At 39.0% G+C, this 18,219-nt stretch overlaps 1 long non-coding RNA gene across 1 annotated transcript in view; it reads left to right on the forward strand.

Annotated features, from left to right (window-relative positions):
- The window catches only part of LOC139358829 (uncharacterized), a 43,657-nt gene that overhangs the window by 17,176 nt on the left and 8,262 nt on the right, over positions 1 to 18,219 (forward strand). The window contains exon 2 of the long non-coding RNA XR_011614340.1: positions 15,880 to 15,965. This is a non-coding gene — a long non-coding RNA (uncharacterized lncRNA). The remainder of the gene's footprint in view (positions 1 to 15,879; positions 15,966 to 18,219) is intronic.

The following is an 18,219-nucleotide window of genomic DNA, read 5'->3' on the forward strand; positions in this document are numbered from 1 at the left end:
AATGCTAGAACTGGAAAAGCATTCATTAGCAAGATTTTGTGGATATCTATGCCTGTGCTCTTCCATGAACGGTAATCAGTTAGTCTTTGCTTGTATGTTTCTCCACTTGGGCAGCTCAAGTTTCTTAAAGATATTATCTAATCAACCCAGCTAATGTTGTGCCAGTTGGGGCATATAATTTTGCAACAGGATGCCACTGTCCAGTTTGTGACCAAGGTATGTGCATACTCCAGGTTCAATCAGCTGTGGTGGTGAGGGTGGAGGGGGAGTCATACGTAATTAGATTTCCTTGGCAGACATGGCTGGTTGTCTACCAAAGAGTTATGCTCTTACAGGAAAGCTGCTGTTGGGCTGGGGTGTCCTTTCCTGCATTTCCCAGAGCCTCCTGAATCTAGGTTGGATCATGTGACTAGGTTTTCCCAATAGAATGGAAGCAGAGATGGTCTGTACCACTTCTAAACAAAGGACCCTAGAAGCTGATGCCTTTTCTACTCTCTACTTTCCCATTCAGTACTTAAATGGTGAGAACTCCAAGACCCTAGAGGAGGGCAGAGCCACAACAGGGAAAGAAGTTGGATAACTGATTGATCACATGGAAGGCTTCCTGTGAATGATACACTAACATTTGAACTCAACTTTTTTTTTTTAATATCAGTCAATAAAGACTCCATTTCACAGCATTGGAACAGAGCAATTGCCCTTAAAAAGGGCTGATGGCATAGCAGTCATTGGGATTAGGGTGTGGAATGAAGCAAAACATAAAAGGCTAATCAGCAGAGCAGAGACTTCAGCTGCAAAGGTCTGAACATGCCCTGCTGGGAGGGCCTCCTGATGCCACACTCAGCTGAGAAGGTTGAATTCAATAGGAAGTCAGCTGTAACTGCCAAGGAGTGTGGCCTTCGCAAGGGATGAGCTCCAAATCCAATCCACACGGTTGTCCACATTTCCACTGTCACTCATCAGGGAGAGCTTTCACTTAACACAAGGATGTGAGGATTTCCTTTGTAAATCAGTTGTTCCCCTGGATATGGTTTCCGAAATATCTGTCTTAAGGTCTAAGCTGCTCTCTCTTTCCATTAGAAGCTCTGCTCACCCAACTCAACCAGTTTTAACAAAATTTTAAAAGCCATTGACTCTCTAGGGAAGGCTGATTTCTCTCTTGGCCTCCATCTGTAGCCAGCACTGGCACCAGCTATACTTACTCAAGCTCACTGATGAGGAGGAGGAGCAGGGAGCTGTTCTCTCATTCATAACCATATCTTGATCCCAGTTTCAAGCTCAGGGCTTTCAGAGGTGATAGTGGCCTGGGCCAGAGGACTCAGCTAAAGGAAGTCCATCTTTGTCTGCAGGGTATTCCAAGGCCAAATAGAAGGGAGGAAGAAGAAAGTTCCATCTCCTTCTCTCCCTCCCTCTGTCTCTCTCACTCCCTTCCTCCTCTCTCTCATTTTCCTGACACAAATCCAGTTATCCAATTGCTGCCTTCCTCCAGCTGGCACGCTACCCAGGCAGTTGAATTTACTCCATGCTCCAGCACTTTCTCTGTGAGCTGTGCTACAACTGTTTCTGCTTCTCTGGTTAAAGACGGTTCTGTCTTCCCTTGCCTGGATCTAAGCTGCTTGCCTCTCATTAACAGAGTCCAACCTCAGCCTGTGTGTTGCCACTACCCACTTTCCTAGTGCCTCCCCTTTCCTCTGACAGACACACCTTTATACTGTAGGACTGACTTCCCTTTGGACCCCAAGAGTCTGCTAGCTTAGTTGCTCCCAGCCATGGGAATAAAAGCAGAGCTCCCTTTTGGAACTCCATGGTCATCATCATAAACAAGAACCTCCCAGACATCAGTGGTGGAATGGGGGCCTGTTCAGCTGTTGGAAACAAAGGCTTTATTCTGAATCTTTTCCCGACTGATAACCAGTCTGTCATTCTAAGTGGGAAGGGTGGGGGTGGCAGGGCATTGAAGACAGGGGAGGAGAGTGCAGAGCAGAAAGCTTATTAACCTTTCCAAGAGGCTTGTGATTCAAGCTTGTAGAGCTTAACATTTTTTTTTCTCTCCCAATTATTTTAATGATGCTGCAGAAAGTCCTAACTTCTGTGCTGAGACTGTGTTGCTGCCACGGTCTGGGCTGATCACATGGTAACATTCCGACCCAGGCTTGGTCACCCCGTAAGAAAAATCAGCTTGGGAAAACCACTCCTCCTTCTGCATGCATCTCAGTCTCTCTCTTAAGGAAAAAAAAAAAGGCTCCTTTTTAAGAGCTTTGAAGCTTAAGTCTTAGATGTGAGCTTTGCTTCAGAGTTTATTAGTTATTATTTTATCCCCACTCACCACTCCCCTTGAAAAAGTTTATGTTCACCCAGAATGGCAATTATTTGACTCTAATTCAAACCATTTTGTGTCATTTAGATCCAGGCACATTGCTTGATTTCAATAATTAAGGGAAGGTACCAAATATTTTTGTTGCTAAAGGAGCTTTAGTCACATAAGCCAGTTTATCAATCATGTTTTTTTCTTTATTGATCTTAATGTATCCCTCCCTTATCTCATTTGAGCAAGAAAATAAAGCCAATAACATAAACTTAAAAGCTAACTACTGTAGTCTGTACTTTGAACCCAGATACAAAAGTAAACATTCCTTCCTATCAGGTTTAAGATCAAGACGTATTAATTTAGGAGGTTAACTAATACTTAGCAAGAGGCTGATTGGGGGCTGGAGATGTAGGAGGAAGAAGGCAGGAGGAACAGAGGAGAAAGTGACTTTTTCACTTCTGTGCATGCTTGTACAGTCTTATCTGGAGGCACTGATACATTTTAGGTAACCCACCATGAACAGCATCAGAGTTGGGAGAACTGGAAAGATGGAGAAATCTTTCAGCAACCCCAGTCCCCCTTTCCATTTAACAAGAGCAACTAGACCCTGATGAGATTGTAGAGAAATCCATTCTTGCCTGGATTGTCACCTACACATATCTTAAAGTTTTAACCATTTGTGTACATATCATCTACCGATGGGTAATTGCACTTATCATAAGTGTACAGCTTGGTGAATTGTCAGAAATTGAGCACCCCTGTGTAACAAGCACAGGGAACATCAATTGCATCCCTAGAAACCCCTTTCATGCCCACTTCTAGTCATTACCTCCCCAAGGGTAATCACTGTACTACACCTAATATTATAATTAATCTGTTTTTGAACATATCATCTGTTTTAACCTGATTTTGGCCACATAAATGAAATCATAGCATATCCACTTTTGTGTCTGACTTCTTTCACTCAATGTTTGAGAACGTCATGGTTTTCATGTGTAGTTGTAGGTTGTTCATTCTCTTTGCTATTAATATTCCTTTATACACCAAAAATTGTATATCCATTCTGTTGTTGGTGGGCATTAGGGCAACTTCCAGTTGGACTACTATGAATAGTGCTGTTATCAACATTTTGGTACATATCTTTTGGTGAACACATGTACACATCTTTGCTGGGCTTAATTCTAGGAAAGAAATTGCTGGATATATGGTATGCATGTGAATTATTTTAGTAAAACTGCCAAATAATTTTCCAAAGTGGCCATAATCAATTTATACTCCTGCAAGCAATGTCTGAGAGTTCCAGTTGCTCCACATCCTTGCCAGTACTTCATATTTTCAGTATTTATTTTTGCTCTTCTGAAGGGCATGTGGTGACAATTGCATTGTAATTTTACTTTGCATACCTCACACACATTAGTTTTCATTTCTCTGCTTTAGTTAATTTCCAATCATCCCCTGACCTAACCGGAGCCAACCTGACCTTCAAGTCTTCCCTTTACAAAGACTCTGTCTTTACAGAGATTCTCATAACACCTCTTCCACCTACCTACGTGGACATTTCCTTTTGTTGAGCTCTTGTTGAGCTTAGATATGGAGCCACTCCATTTATACTCAATTAGCTGCTGGGTAGTGTCATGGGCTAAGCATTTTTCCTGTGTTGTTCTGTCTTCCCAACTGGAGATGGGGTTCCTTGGCTCTGCAGAGTCCAGCTCTGTAGGCCCTGTTCACATACACAAACCCACTGGGCTAAATTCAGACGGGCATAGGCTATGCCTCTATTGGACTAGACTTTGTATTTTTCACCCAATCATTCTGCTGCCCGATATCTTTAGCCTAGCTGCTTGATATTGATTAAAACCACTCAAGGAGTTAAGTAGTGTGGGAAATCAAGTAATGTGGAAAAACAACAAAAAAAGCACAGTTCTTACAGTTAGAACTGAACTTGAATTTCATACTTACCAGTTTGGTTCTTTCTGATCTTAAGAACTTACTTTCTGATCCTGAGCTTCAATTTCTACATATACAAAAAGAAAATAGAGTTGTAATGAGGATTCGACAAGATAACAGCAAAGTGTCTGGCACATCGTAGGTGCTGCCAAAGTTTATTTCTTTCTCTATGCCCTTCTTTGCAGAGGTCTTAGCCTCTCAGGTTTATAAGAGGATAAAACTCAAAATGATTTGTAGATCTTTAGTTTGGTTTGGCAATGAAGAATTCTTCCTTGTCAGCCTCTCTGAAATCAAGCAGTACACTAAATGAGGTGGTGACTTTTGAAATAAATTTAATAACTTCTTCAAATAATTTTTTGAAACAAAATTAAGGAGACTATCACTTCTGAAGTGTAATTAGGGCCCTTTTCTTTGAGGCAAAGCTAGTTAACAGCTTTTATATGATTTCCATCTTGCTATCTACTTGGCCCACTCTGACAAGGAAATACCTTAAGTGCTGCTCATGCAAGTGGCATCCTTCTCTGCTCTTAAGCGCGCAATTAAGATTCAGACATCTCTGCTTTTAGGAGGGTGTTTGGAGAAGTAAATGAGGGGAGGGATTTGCATAAGAAATTTCCTGCTCTTCCCCGGAGGATGTTGGCAGCCTTTTTCAATGGGCAGGCAAGCTCTGGAGTCACATACTGACTTTGCCCCTTAAAATGACTTAAGTCTTGGAAGGGTGGCCTCTATTTTTCTTCTTTTTAAACATTGCTGTGCTGTGCCAAGGTGGGTTGGTGTATCCAAAACCTATTTGGCAGGTCATTAGTTTGTTTCCTCTGATAGTGCTACACTGCAGGCAGGGTTACAAAACACATTCCAGCTGGCTGGACTTTCTGATATCTCGAAATGGTTCCATGGCCTTTAGTTAGATTTAGTGGTCAAGATTCTGGTAGGTTTCCCTTTCTCTTTCCTTTTAATTTACAGCCAATTTCAGTGGAACTACACCGTAATACAGATCAATGTCTTTTATTTATATTTTAAATACCACAGGTCAAACTATGAAATAGAAATCTTGAATATTAATTCTTCAAGCATACTTTTTATAAAGTCATTTTCATATAGATGCTTGTTCTTTGCCCTAGTAGAAGAGGAATGAATGGAAATGTTAGAGTGAGAAACATGGGAAATACATTGGATAACTTTTCCAAGGCTCTGTCATTTAATTTTGTACTAAGAGAAAGGTGTTATTATCTTCATTTTAAGAAATGAAAAAAAAAAAAGGCTTAAAGGGATTTCATATATTATTCAAGGTCACACAGCTCCGTGAAGTTGGAATTAGATCCTTAGGTTTGTCTAGATCTCTTCCTTTTCTTCTCTTTTCTCCCACCTAGAATCCATGCAACAGTTCTCTCCTCTTCCACCTAGAATTCATGTAACCTCAACACAAATTATTCTGTATTAGAGTTAGACATTACCTAAATGGTCTCAGGTCCTACCAAGCACACAAATTCCCTCTATGAGGTCCATGACAGCTCATCAAACCTCTGGTTACCTACAATAATGATTAACTCATTCCTACACAGGACAACCGATAGCCATTTTGCATGGCTTTTCCTCTTAGACAAAATTCAGGGGTGCACAGGAGCAGATTCACACCTACTCTTACCAACTCTCAAGCTGATTGTGCACAACTCTTCCCAACTCCACACTTAGGCATGCCAATTTGGTGGCTTGAAATCAGCTATGGTGGATGTGTTTACATCACAGAAATTACCAAAAGCTATAGCTTAGGGCTTCTCCCTCCACAAGTACTACCCACTCTGCTACACCGAGAACCACTTGTTAAACATTTATCAGCACATCATTGCTTCTACCTTTGGGGAGTGACTCTGTCCTTTGGCCTTCCATAGAAGAAGTCCAAATCTTCTTCCGCAGCAGCCCCTCAGAAATTTCAAAACAGCTCTTTGCCCGCTCTGTCCTTCTATGATAGCTTCAAAAAAACCCAGGTTTGAGTTTCAGGTTGGTCTCTTAGTTGCTGTCGAACCGTGAACAATTTAATCTCTCTAAATTTTAATTTCTATATATATGAAATAGAGATGGTAAAAACAATATCTTACCTCTGGGGTGGATGTGAACCTTAAATGAGACAGTGGGCATAAGATATACTGTCTAACCTACAGAAAGCTCTCAATTAACTTTATTATTAGAAAGATTATTGTTATTGATCATAACACTGAAACACTTACAGTTATCCAGGACTTCCAGCCAATGGATTATGCTTGTCAGGGTCTTGGCAAGAGCAGAGACTTGGTTACAAGGGAGTTGTAACACAAGAGACTTGGTTACAGAGAGTTTAATGCCCAGACCATGTGCAGAACAGCGAGAATAGTTGAATAATTAAGGAAACTGGTAAGGTATGTTGAGACACCCAGGAGCTACCAACAGCAAGCAACTGTGACCACTCCAAGGTCTAAAGGCACAAGGAAAATGAGCAATAATGCCAAGAGTGACACCCCATGGGAGCTGGAGCATAGATAAGGGATCATAACGACTCTCACACATGAGACCCAGCAGGAAGAGAACAGGGGGAGCCATACTGTGACCTCTCCATCTCCTTCTACCTGCCCTCAAATCTCTTGGCAGTACCCGTAGCAGCCAGAAGCAAGAAGCCAGAGGCTACAAGGTCCTGGATAGCATGGTTCCATCCATAGATATCACCTAATGGGACACAAAACAGGATAGTGCAAAGAGAGTGGATTGGGGAGAAGGAAGTGCAAATGAAGAACAATCAACATTTGAATTTTCAATCTTTCATTCAATTCATTGAATCCACTTTTGGCATCTTTTTCTTGTAGAAGCTCCAGACTAAGAAACCATGTAAAAATTTAACTTGAATTTAAATTCCAGGAAATGGGTTTGGTCCTTGAGATTAATTATTCTTTAGATTGTCTATGGTGCATTTACAAAAACCTAGACCTGGGATTTGCAGAGTGCCTATTATCCTGCACATTGAGCATTGCCCATACCCCAGGAAGAAAGGTCTTGTGTTGCCGACTGATTCAAGTCGTTCCATTCATCAGCCTTATCCAGTGCTTGCCTTCATTTTATTTCCTTTCTCTTTGAAACTGTGCCTCTTAGTAAATGTCATTGCTATTGTCCATTCATGTGTGTTTCATATTTTAAGGGTCTTTAATTGTTTCATTCTAACAGCATTCCCCTCCCTTTTAAACTACCTTGGAAGTCTGTTTTAAAAAAATCTACAGGACCTGAAATATATTAAAGACTTCAGAGTTTCTCATACAATGTTTTCATCTTTTTTTTTTTTTTAAGAGGCATTTTGTAGCTCAAGGAGAGTCACTTTAAAAATCTCATTCCACTGAGATACCACATGCCCCTGTTTGTTCAGAAGTCTTGACTGACAGTAACTGCTTTACCACTCACCTGTGTCTGTCTAAACCTGCCAGATTCCAAGAGGTCATTGACTCTTTTCATAACTCCCTGTTTATGCAAAGTTCTGTGTCATTCACACAGTTAATAAAGGTGGTGTCATTTAGCCTTTAAAAGCTATTTCCAGGGATCATTTCTTACAATAATGAAAGAGTCAAATAAATCCCAATGACCTGAGCAGACAGATTCTTGAGCCAGTCAAACTTCTATATTTTTGATGTCCATGTTGACGTGTCTGTCTACAGAAAAAGGACAGAGGTAATGCCATCTCCCACAAGTGCTCATGTTTATACCACAGATTGATTTCTGTCCAACCCATTTTCATTCACTTTTCTATTATAAGTAAGTCTAACTCAGGTAATGTACATGAGTTAAGTAAAACAGGTATAAGAAAGCATACTTTGGCACACATAGATGCTCTAGGCCTATATCTGTTTCTTACATTTAATAGACATGTTGGTGTAATACGTATTTTACTGTCTTATTCTATATTAAGAAAAACAATATTGTGAGTGTGATGACAAATGGAAACAGAGACCCGTATTTGGGGGTATGGAAAACTGGGGAGCACATATCCCATCTAGAGGGATGCCCGACTGCTTTGGTCCAGCGCACTGATGCTACATGGGAAGGAGGGTGTGGCTGGTGTTGTCAAATCTTCTCACTCTCAAAAAAACAAACAACAAAAACAAAAACAAACAAAAAACAAAAAAGAAACACAGAATATTAGCTTTTTATATAAAAATTTCGAAAGTTTAGATTTTGGCAACAATTTTGCAAAAGTTAAAAAGCACTTTTTAGACCAAATCTGATACTTGTTAAAGCTAGATATTACTGACTGGCCACGAGTTAGGAGCTGCTAAACTCAGTGAGACCCAAATGCAAGGCATCTGGGCAGTTTGACATGGAGTAAGGAGAGGGAATGTTTGCTCTGATTAATTTTCTTCTACAATAATAACAATACAGAAATTGTGGAATGTTCTAGAAGCCACCAAGAAAGTACTCAACTTCTTTCAGGGCATTCCTGGATCCTAATCACCTTCTTCTCTACTTCTCAGAGTCACCTCTTCCCCACGCACAGACACTCTTACACACACACACGCACACACACGCTGGTTACCTAAGGATGCCTTTCCTTGACGTCCAGTCTGTGTTTAGAAAACTTAGCTTCCTGCTTGGGCATTATGCTATTAGAACTTGAAAATATTTCCATAACGATATTCCTGTTTCACTAAATCCTAATTTATCCTTGATTCAAAGTCATTTAAAGTCAGTTAGCCATATGAAACCTCTGGCTCCTATGATCTGTATACATACCCAGGTGCCTCTTTGCTAGTTGTATAAAGTTGATTGCTGATTTGTAAGCACTCACTTGGATCTCATTGAGAACAGCATCATGTCTACTAAACACTAGGGAAAATCTTAGGATTGTGCAATTCCTAGGGTTGGCCTGGGGTAAGAAAACCCATCTAAATGATTGTTTATCATTGTGTGGATAAAGGCTCCTCAAACAAGGGATCAGCATAGAAAATTAAGTATGCCAGAACAGTGGTTCCCAATCTATTTGGCACCAGGGACCGATTTCATGGAAGACCGTTTCTCCATGGACTTGGGGCAGGGGGATGGTTTTGAGATGAAATTGTTCCACCTCAGATCACCAGGCATTAGCTTCTCATAAGGAGCACGCAACCTAGAACCCTTGCATGCACAATTCACAATATGTTTCTAGCTCCTATGAGAATCTAATACCATCGCTGATCTGACAGAGGCGGAGCTCAGGGGGTGATGCTCGCTTGCTCACCACTCATGTTCTGCTGTGTGGCCCAGTTCCTAACAGGCCGCAGATCAGTACCAGTGGCATTAGGTACAGGACTGTGGTGGATGTTGGGGACAGCTGTGACAGAAGAGATCCTTTAAGGGATTTCAGAGCAGCCTAGTGGTTCCTGCTCCTAAAAGGGATACTTCACAGTGTTGTGGTATCTGAAAGCCTTAAGGAAACAAGACAATTCTGAAGTCACAAGACAATTCCCAGAGCAAGGGAAGAAGGAGCCCTTCCAGAGGCAATCCTGAGGTTAGCTCCCTCTCCCAGCCAACCTCTAGCTTGTGACCTCATTGCCATCCTCTACTTCCTCTTTCTTTGCCTCTGCACTGTTTGACTGGGGTTGCCATAATTCTGATGTGGCCTGCTGGCTGGATTAAGATCTTCTGGCTTTCTGAGATGGTCTGCATCCTGTTTGCTACATCTGTATCCCTAAGCTACTCATGTCAGTGTTTCCAATCAAAATGTATTAACTTTGAACCCTTGGATCCTGGACTCTACTTTGCTAAAAGGATGCTGGCCTTGACTCTGCATGGAGCCAATTTCCCACCCCCTCCAAGAGCATCTACCTCATGGAAGGATATACAAGTTCCTTCCTCTGACAACAACCCTTCTTGCCAGATGCTGTGCCTTGGAAACGCAGTCATATTTAAGAATGGACATTGCCCCATCGTTTGCACTAACTTAAGCTGACTGACTACTTGTGCACAGGACATACCAGAGTCAGAGCACTGGAATTATTATTTTATGTCTTTTCTTCTAGCTTAAAAAATATATTTTTAAAAACTGGTTTCATAATGGACAGAAAGTATTACGTTATTGACCTGAAAATAAAAAAAGCAAATGCTTATTAAGGCGTGTTGGTCACTATGTGTTAGAGGACAGGAATTCCTGGTGATGCAATCGGCTTCATCCAGCAACTGAGTACAGAAAACCTTTTCATATGTGCTAAGCTGCAATAAAGCCTCCGTGCAAACAGTCAGCTCTGACTGTGGATCCCAGCTTCTCTGCTGAGGTTCAGATCCCTCAGGACAGCATTTCCTGATGTAGTCAGTCACTCAATTCTGTATCCAGGCACTCACATTGATGAAATGCAAGCAAATAAAATGGTTTATGAGGAACGATTGCTACCAGGTCTTGGTAGTCCTGAGGGTCAATAAAAATGTCACTTGAGGAAAAGAATCTTCAGCATAAAGATTAATTATCTGTTAAATCATGGTAGTGAGAGTAGCTTTTTCTATTGGGTGATGAATTTTTATGCATGGTCTGACATGTATGAGTTTGACATATTACACAATTGGTATGACAAAAACAGAGAATGCACAGTGAGAAGCCCATGTGAAGGTGACTGTGAGAGGATTTGACTGCATCTGAGAGGCAATTCACTCTCTTGAGCAACTCAACTCCGATGTCTACTAAATGGAATTACTCCTATACACAGGAGTAGTTGCTGGAATTACTCCTAAGCGTATTACAACCATGGCCCACCACTTATTTAATAAGAAAATCATAATTAGTATGAATGTTTAAATATCTTCAGTGTAGGCAAATGTTTGGTTTATAAAAGTCAGGTCAATAAAACGACACTACTCCTTTATATATTTTATCATAAATAATAATTGCTTGTGGAGTATCTAAGGTACAGTCAGGAAAACTGAAATTACTCTAGGTGTATCAAACAGAAGGAATTTAATAGAGGGACTTGACAGAAATGTGGAGGAGCAAGGAACCCATAGAGGGGATGGTGAGGCAACCCACATGTTAATAACAGCAATTAACCTCTAAGGTTAGCAGGAGGAAATGCTGTTACCAGGGCCAGAATTTGTAAGCTACAGCCATGGTGAGGTCTTCCCAGTGGATTAAATCATAGAGGAGACAACCATTGCCAGGGATGTAATCTGAAGCACAGACAGAGGGGGAGAAGTACCCTGGCTTCTTCCATCTCTCACCCTCCAGCCTTCCAACAGAGCATCTCTTTGCCTAAATCTACAAGAAACCCAGGGAGAAAAGCAGCCTCAGAAATGCAGTTTCCAGAGCAGGACATGGGAATTATTACTAACTGGCAAATGACTAGGACATTGGTGTCTCAGAAGACAAGTATATTTGTATATTTGCCCTAGATAATTAACCTATCTCTTAAGTATACTTTGACGAGTGAATTTTAGCTCCATTTTTATTATTCTGATTTAAAATGAATGAAGGAAAATCACAATCAGGCTGTGATGTGTTTGCCAATAATTTGCTCTATGAGATATCTAGTTAGGTCTCTCTGTACCCACATATCTTCATTTTTCCTTAAATGTTCTTTGCTGTCTACCTCCTTCTATCTTTTATTTTAGCCTTGGGATTATCCACTAAACAGGAATAATGATTTCATTCATTTTTATAACCTAATCCCTCAGAGGGTGAGACAAGCTGGAAGGTGAGGGAGTACATGTTGGTAACTATTTTAGACATGCAAATTTTATAAGTTCAAATATCTTACTCAGTACTAGGACATGAGTAGGGAAATGCCTGGTTCAATGATATAAACACAGCAAACATTAGCCCAGAATGTAGTAGGAGAAATGCAAGCAAAAGAAGTATTTCAGAAGCATCCTGATTTTTAGATGCTAGAATTTTCTTTCATCTGAATTGCTGATGTTCATCACAGTTTTAGCAACTTTTTACTTGCTGCCATGGGGATCTGTTCTCTGCAATCCAAAATGCAGAATGACTTGATTCTGAAACATATTGAGTGCAATCTGCTTCTAAACCTGCAAGGCATATCTAAAATAATGTGCATGTTTTATTGAACCGATACTGCCATAGTGTCTATTATTTGCCTGCATTATTCCCAGGACTTAATAAATATTATCACATTTTACTTTTTCAAGCTATGGAAGGTACAGATATGAGAACAGGTCGTGTGCACTGGTCTATTATGTCTCATCATTTTGCAAATGAGGAAACTGGAACAGAGACACTAAGTAATAGTCCTACAGTTATAAAGTTAGCAGTTGGTAGAGCCAGGATTTGAACCCAGGTGGTCTAGTTCTAGAGTCTGTGTTCTTAACCACTAAGCTACGCTATTCTCTTCCATATGGCAGCCTCAGGTTAGACCTATTGCATGAAGGCTCACAGCTCTATTAGTGATCATTCTAGCAAACAAGGTGGAAGCTGCCTGGTCTTGCATGATTTGGCCTCAGAAGTTACCTAGTGTAACTTGCATTGTAATCTCTTGGTCAAAGCGGTGATGAACCCACTCAAAACTAGGAGTGTGGGAAGAGTGTCAAAGCGTCAAAGAATTTGCAGCCATGCTTGAATCCATCACACTGGGCAAAATACCAGAAGCAATAACCACAATATACGATACCCAGAATGGTGTGTTGGTTTTTATTTGCTGAAATGACCTTATGGTTTCCTATATTTGGTCCTCATTTATCTACAGCAGGAAATGGAAGGAAATAGAGTCTTTCCTTTAGGCAGTTCTCTGTTCCAACTTGTATTCTTCTAACGCCTCCCTTAACTCTGACAACATTCTAAATGGCATCGGACAAGACTTCCACGGACTCAAGTTTCATTGATGTAGTTGTACCCAAACAGAAAATGTTCTGTTGCCTATATTCAAAACACATTGCTAAGCCAATTTTCTCTAAATTCTCCTGAATTTCCTCCCCTGGGAGGATTTTACAACTGCCAAGTTTGAATATTAAACCTTTAGGTACTTTTGAGTAATACTCAGCAGAGAGAAAAGAAAAAAAAATATTTTAATAAAGTGATGTTGGGGAGAGATAGAGAGAGAGAGAGTGTGCGTGTATGTGTGTGTGACTCTCAGATAAAATGTAGGTATTTCTATTTTAACTTAACTGTAAACTACTGAACTAATTTAGCTCAATCTTTTGAATACAAGGTCAATTTATGAGGCCAGTGACTATCAAAAAATTTAAGCTGAAAAATAATGGGAAAACCACTCAACTCACCAAAATTCTGTTTTTCATTAAAATCTGAGTTTGTGACGAATGTGGCTTTGTAAAAAATAGCTCTGGTGAATGCTACTATTAATGTACTCAATGACATTTCTTTATGATGTTTTCCCAATGGAGCAATTTGATTGGAATAGAGAAAAATTTCGAAAGAAGGTTTCCTTCTGTGTCATGATCTAAGACACGAATTTCACATGCAGACAAACAAATATTGGAGTGATCAGGCTGGTTGGTCTGTTGGGTCGTTATGGCCAAGGTTAATTCTAATTATATGACTGGCTGCAAATTTGTCCTTTCCTCTCCCACCAATGCAGCAGCAGACAAAAGATGGCTGTTGGAACACAACAGTTAACAGTAACATGCTCTGCCACAACCTCTAAATGTGCAGACAAAAATGGTGAAGGAGCTAGCAATTAAAATTATTTTTATTAATTAAGGATGGGTCAACATGAAATCAAATCACCCAATTAGTTCAGCAAGAACTTGAATAAACCCAGTCATCAGGAATATCCTACATGGAATATCTGAATGACAGATGGAGTTGAAGGAGTTGACTTAATTAGAAAGCTTTTTCAGCCTTCCTATGGCAACTGAACTTCTTTTAAAGTCTACATGCTTCCTATCTTCAATGGGAAGCAATGTGCACTTGGAAGGTATGAGGGCAATCCAGTGACTATGTGAAGTATCTTATTTATAAATCCTAACAAATGGAAGAGAGAAGATTAGAATATATAATACAAGAAAATGTTACCTGAATAAAAGCAATTTGAACTAGCCAATTTATTGAATGTGTTTTATAATGTGTTCTGGAACAAATGAATACATGACAGCAAACACAGATATGTCTTACAAAAATTGCAACTTCAAAGATCATGAGAATTTTCTTAGGAATACAAGTAGAAAAAGAAAATTGAGTATAAGGATAAAAATCAAGCTGGCCATAGACTTAGCTACAGTAACATCTATTACTAGTGGTAATATAGCAATATCCTCAAGTTATTTGAGATGGAGGTGGGTAGGTAAGGTAAGGGTTCATGTAAAAATTCTAAACTAAGTCAAGAGGGCACACTTATTTGATGCCAACTGAATTATATGCAAACATTCAAAAATTATAGCTTTTATGATTAAATTGCTTAATATTTTAAATCACTTAGTGTGTGGCATATAGAAAGCATTATGTAACTGCTAGTTAATTCATTAAATAAGAAAAAAATGAATTTCATGAAGTCCATAAGCTCTTCATAATAAAATCTGCCTTAACAAGGGAAGCCCTGATAAGACTACAAATGTGTGCGCTAAACCTATTTACATACAGAATTAAAATTAAATCAATGTGGGGCCAGGCACAGTTTGGGAGGCTGATGTAGGGGATGCTTGAGCTCAGGAGTTTGAGACCATCCTGGGCAACAAAAATGCAAAAATAATAATAGAGCAACAGGATATCAGGAAGTAAGGGGGCAGAGATGGGAAGATGTGTCAGTGTACTGATTTCTTCACTTTAGTATGGAGAATGAATGAATAGATTATATCTAAAGTAGACGAATCATGAAATAGAGCTTCCTCTTATTCATGTGTTCATCTAGTGTTTTTGAAGACCACTATGTGCCAGGCACTGTTTTAAGTGGTATGGATGTAACTATGGTAATTCTTCATTTTATATCATTGGTAGGTTCTTAGAAACAGTGACTTTGAGCCAAATGAGGTACGGCAGGTTCTCTGATAACATGGTTCCTTTCAAAGTCATTTTATTATAATTTTATGAGAAAAAAATGTTTTTCTTATACCTCTCTTCACTTACGATTGCAGTTTCCAAGAACCTATTGACATGGTAAGTAAGGAAGGACTTTGTGTACAAACAAGGCATGCAAGATCCCTGCTCCCTCACACTTTATCCTCTAGTAGAAAGAGACTAGCTAATGCAACTAGATAAGATAAAAAGAAATGGATGGACAGGTAAATGAAAGACTCTCAAACATAAGTGGGATAATATATGACAAATGTCATTTCCAACTAGTAATAATAGATAATTCAATAAATGTGATGGGAAATTGGCAAACAAAAATAAATTTCAGATGAGTCACAGATTTAAAAATAAATGATTAATCCATTAAAATAGTGTGAGAAAGCGTTGGTAAATGTATAATCTTGGAGAACGAAAATACATTTTAATTTAAGGCAGAAAGCACAGAAATCACAAAGCTAGAGATGAGTACATTTAATTACATCAACATTTAAATTTTTTGTACAAAAAATATATAATAAGATCATAAGACAGTCAATAGACGGAAAAATATTTATAACACATTTCTGAGACAGGACACATTTCTTTAATAGATAAAATTCCTGTAAAAATAATTTTAAAAAGTAGATGTGATAATGGTAATGTAATTCTTTTTGTTTGCTTGCTTTTTAAGTCAATGAGGAAAAGGCAAACAAGCCAGAAAAATGGGCAACGAATCTGGTAAAAGCAAACTGAAATACAATGGCTAGTAAGTAGAAGGTAAGATTTTCAGTCTCATTCATAATAAAAAGAAATGCAAGTTGAAATAAGGCAGAATTGTTACCTTATCATTTTACTAACATTTGATGGCGCCCAGAGCTGAAATGAATTCCATTGAGGATAGAGTAAATCAGTACATACTTTTGTGAAATGCAATTCATGTACAATCTTAAATTTTTTTAATGCACATTTTCTGACCAGAAAATCTTTTGTTAAAAATGTCCCCTCTGCATATATTAGTAAAATTGTTTATAAATGTATTAATTAAAACATTCTTATAAGAGCAGAAAGAAAAAAAAACTGGAAATAGCTAAATGTCCATCAGGAGGAGAAATTAAATTATGGCAATAATCCTGCCCTTAGAAACAATGAAGTGGATATGTATGAATAGATCTCCAAGATTGATTGATTGATTGATTGATTGATTGATTTGAGACGGAGCCTTGCTCTGTCACCAGGCTGGAGTGCAGTGGCACAATTTCAGCTTGCTGCGACCTCCGCCTCCAGGGTTCAAGCGATTCCCCTGCCTCAGCCTCCCGAGTAGCTGAGATTACAGGCGTGTGCCACCATGACCAGCTAAGTTTTTGTGTTTTAGTAGAGATGGGGTTTCACCATGTTGGCCAGGATGGTCTCATTCTCTTGACCTCATGATCTACTCGCCTCAGCCTCCCAAAGTGCTGGGATTACAGGCATGAGCCACTGCACCTGGCCGAGATATATTTATTTTTAAAAAAATCAAAAACCTAGGAAGATGTGGATATTAGTGACTGTGATGTCAGACATTTTTGCAAAGGTTTATACACAAATATACACACATGTGTACATCTGTGCAAGTGCCTTGATTCTCGTGTTTAAATATGCATGTTAGCCCTGTTTACCTTTAGAAAAAAAGTCTTTTATTAGTATTTATTATTTTATTTTAATTTTATATATTTTGGCACTTTTTAAAATTTTTAACATGTGTATATCATTTTTTAAGTTAACAGAGGTCATCTGGGTAAGAGAACTATGGGTCATTATATTTTTCTTTCTTTACTTTTCTCTATGAAAAATACTTTGGCTAACTATAGTTACTCACACCTGTAATCCCAGCATTTTGGGAAGCTGAAGCAGGAGGATTGTTTGAGTCCAGGAGTTTGAGGCTGCAGTGAGCTATGACCATGACACTGCACTCCAGCCTGGGCAACCAAGTGAGACCCTGTCTTAAAAAAAGATACTTTAAAATATTATTTAAAATAAAATATGATGTCATTATTGTTTAATTTTTAATAGTTTCTAAACTTCTCATGTTAAAATGAGAGAGAATTCCCTAAAATATTCAGCTTTTTTGTAAACTGGGAGCAACATATCTGGTTTATTATGTGAGACATGTCTTGGGGGCGAAAGAAGACTAGCATTTGCCATTTATCTTGGGGGTGGGGTCCAGCTGCATTCTCCTCTTTCCCTGATGGCAGCCTGGCCCACATAGTTAAGACAGTGGCCTTCTGCTCCTAGGACTCCTTCTCCAGCTCTGAACCTGCTTCTTCCAAAGGAAGGCCTTTCAAGTTGATTAAAAACAGAAATGTCAGCAAGTATTTTCTCCCATTATATAGGTAGCCTTTCCATTTTGTTGATCCTTTTTTTTTTTTTCTGAGCAGAAACTTAGTGGTTTGATGTAGTCCTACTTGTTTATTTTTGCTTTAGTTGCCTATGCTTCCAGTGTCATATCAAAAAAATTATTGCCAAGACCAATGTCAATGAGCTTTCCCCCTGTGTTTTCCTCTAGGAGTTTCATGGTTTCAGACCTTACATTTAAGTCCTAATCTTATGGTATATGGTATAAGAAAAGGATCCAATTTTATTCTTTAGTATGTGTATGTTTGGTTTCTCAACACCATTTATTGAAGATAATTTCCTTTTCCCATTGTTTATTCTTGGTGCCTTTGTCAAGGATCAGTCAACTATATGTGTGGGGATTTATTTCTGTGCTGTTTATTCTGTTCCATTGGTCTATGTGTCTGTTTTTATGTCAGTACCATATTGTTTTGATAACCATCGCTTTGCAATATAGTTTGAAGAGAATGTGCTGCTTCCAGCTGTGTTCTTTTTTCTCAAAATTGCTTTGGCTATCCAGGTCTTTTGTTGTTCCATACGAATGTCAAGATTTTTTTTCTATTTCTTTGAAAAATGACATTGGAATTTTGATAGATTACATTGAATATGTACATGGCTTTAGATAGTATAAACTTTTTAACAACATTAATTCTTCCAATCC

This window comes from Macaca nemestrina, chromosome 15, assembly GCF_043159975.1.
Source record: "Macaca nemestrina isolate mMacNem1 chromosome 15, mMacNem.hap1, whole genome shotgun sequence".
In the NCBI taxonomy this organism is placed as follows: Eukaryota; Metazoa; Chordata; class Mammalia; order Primates; family Cercopithecidae; genus Macaca; species Macaca nemestrina.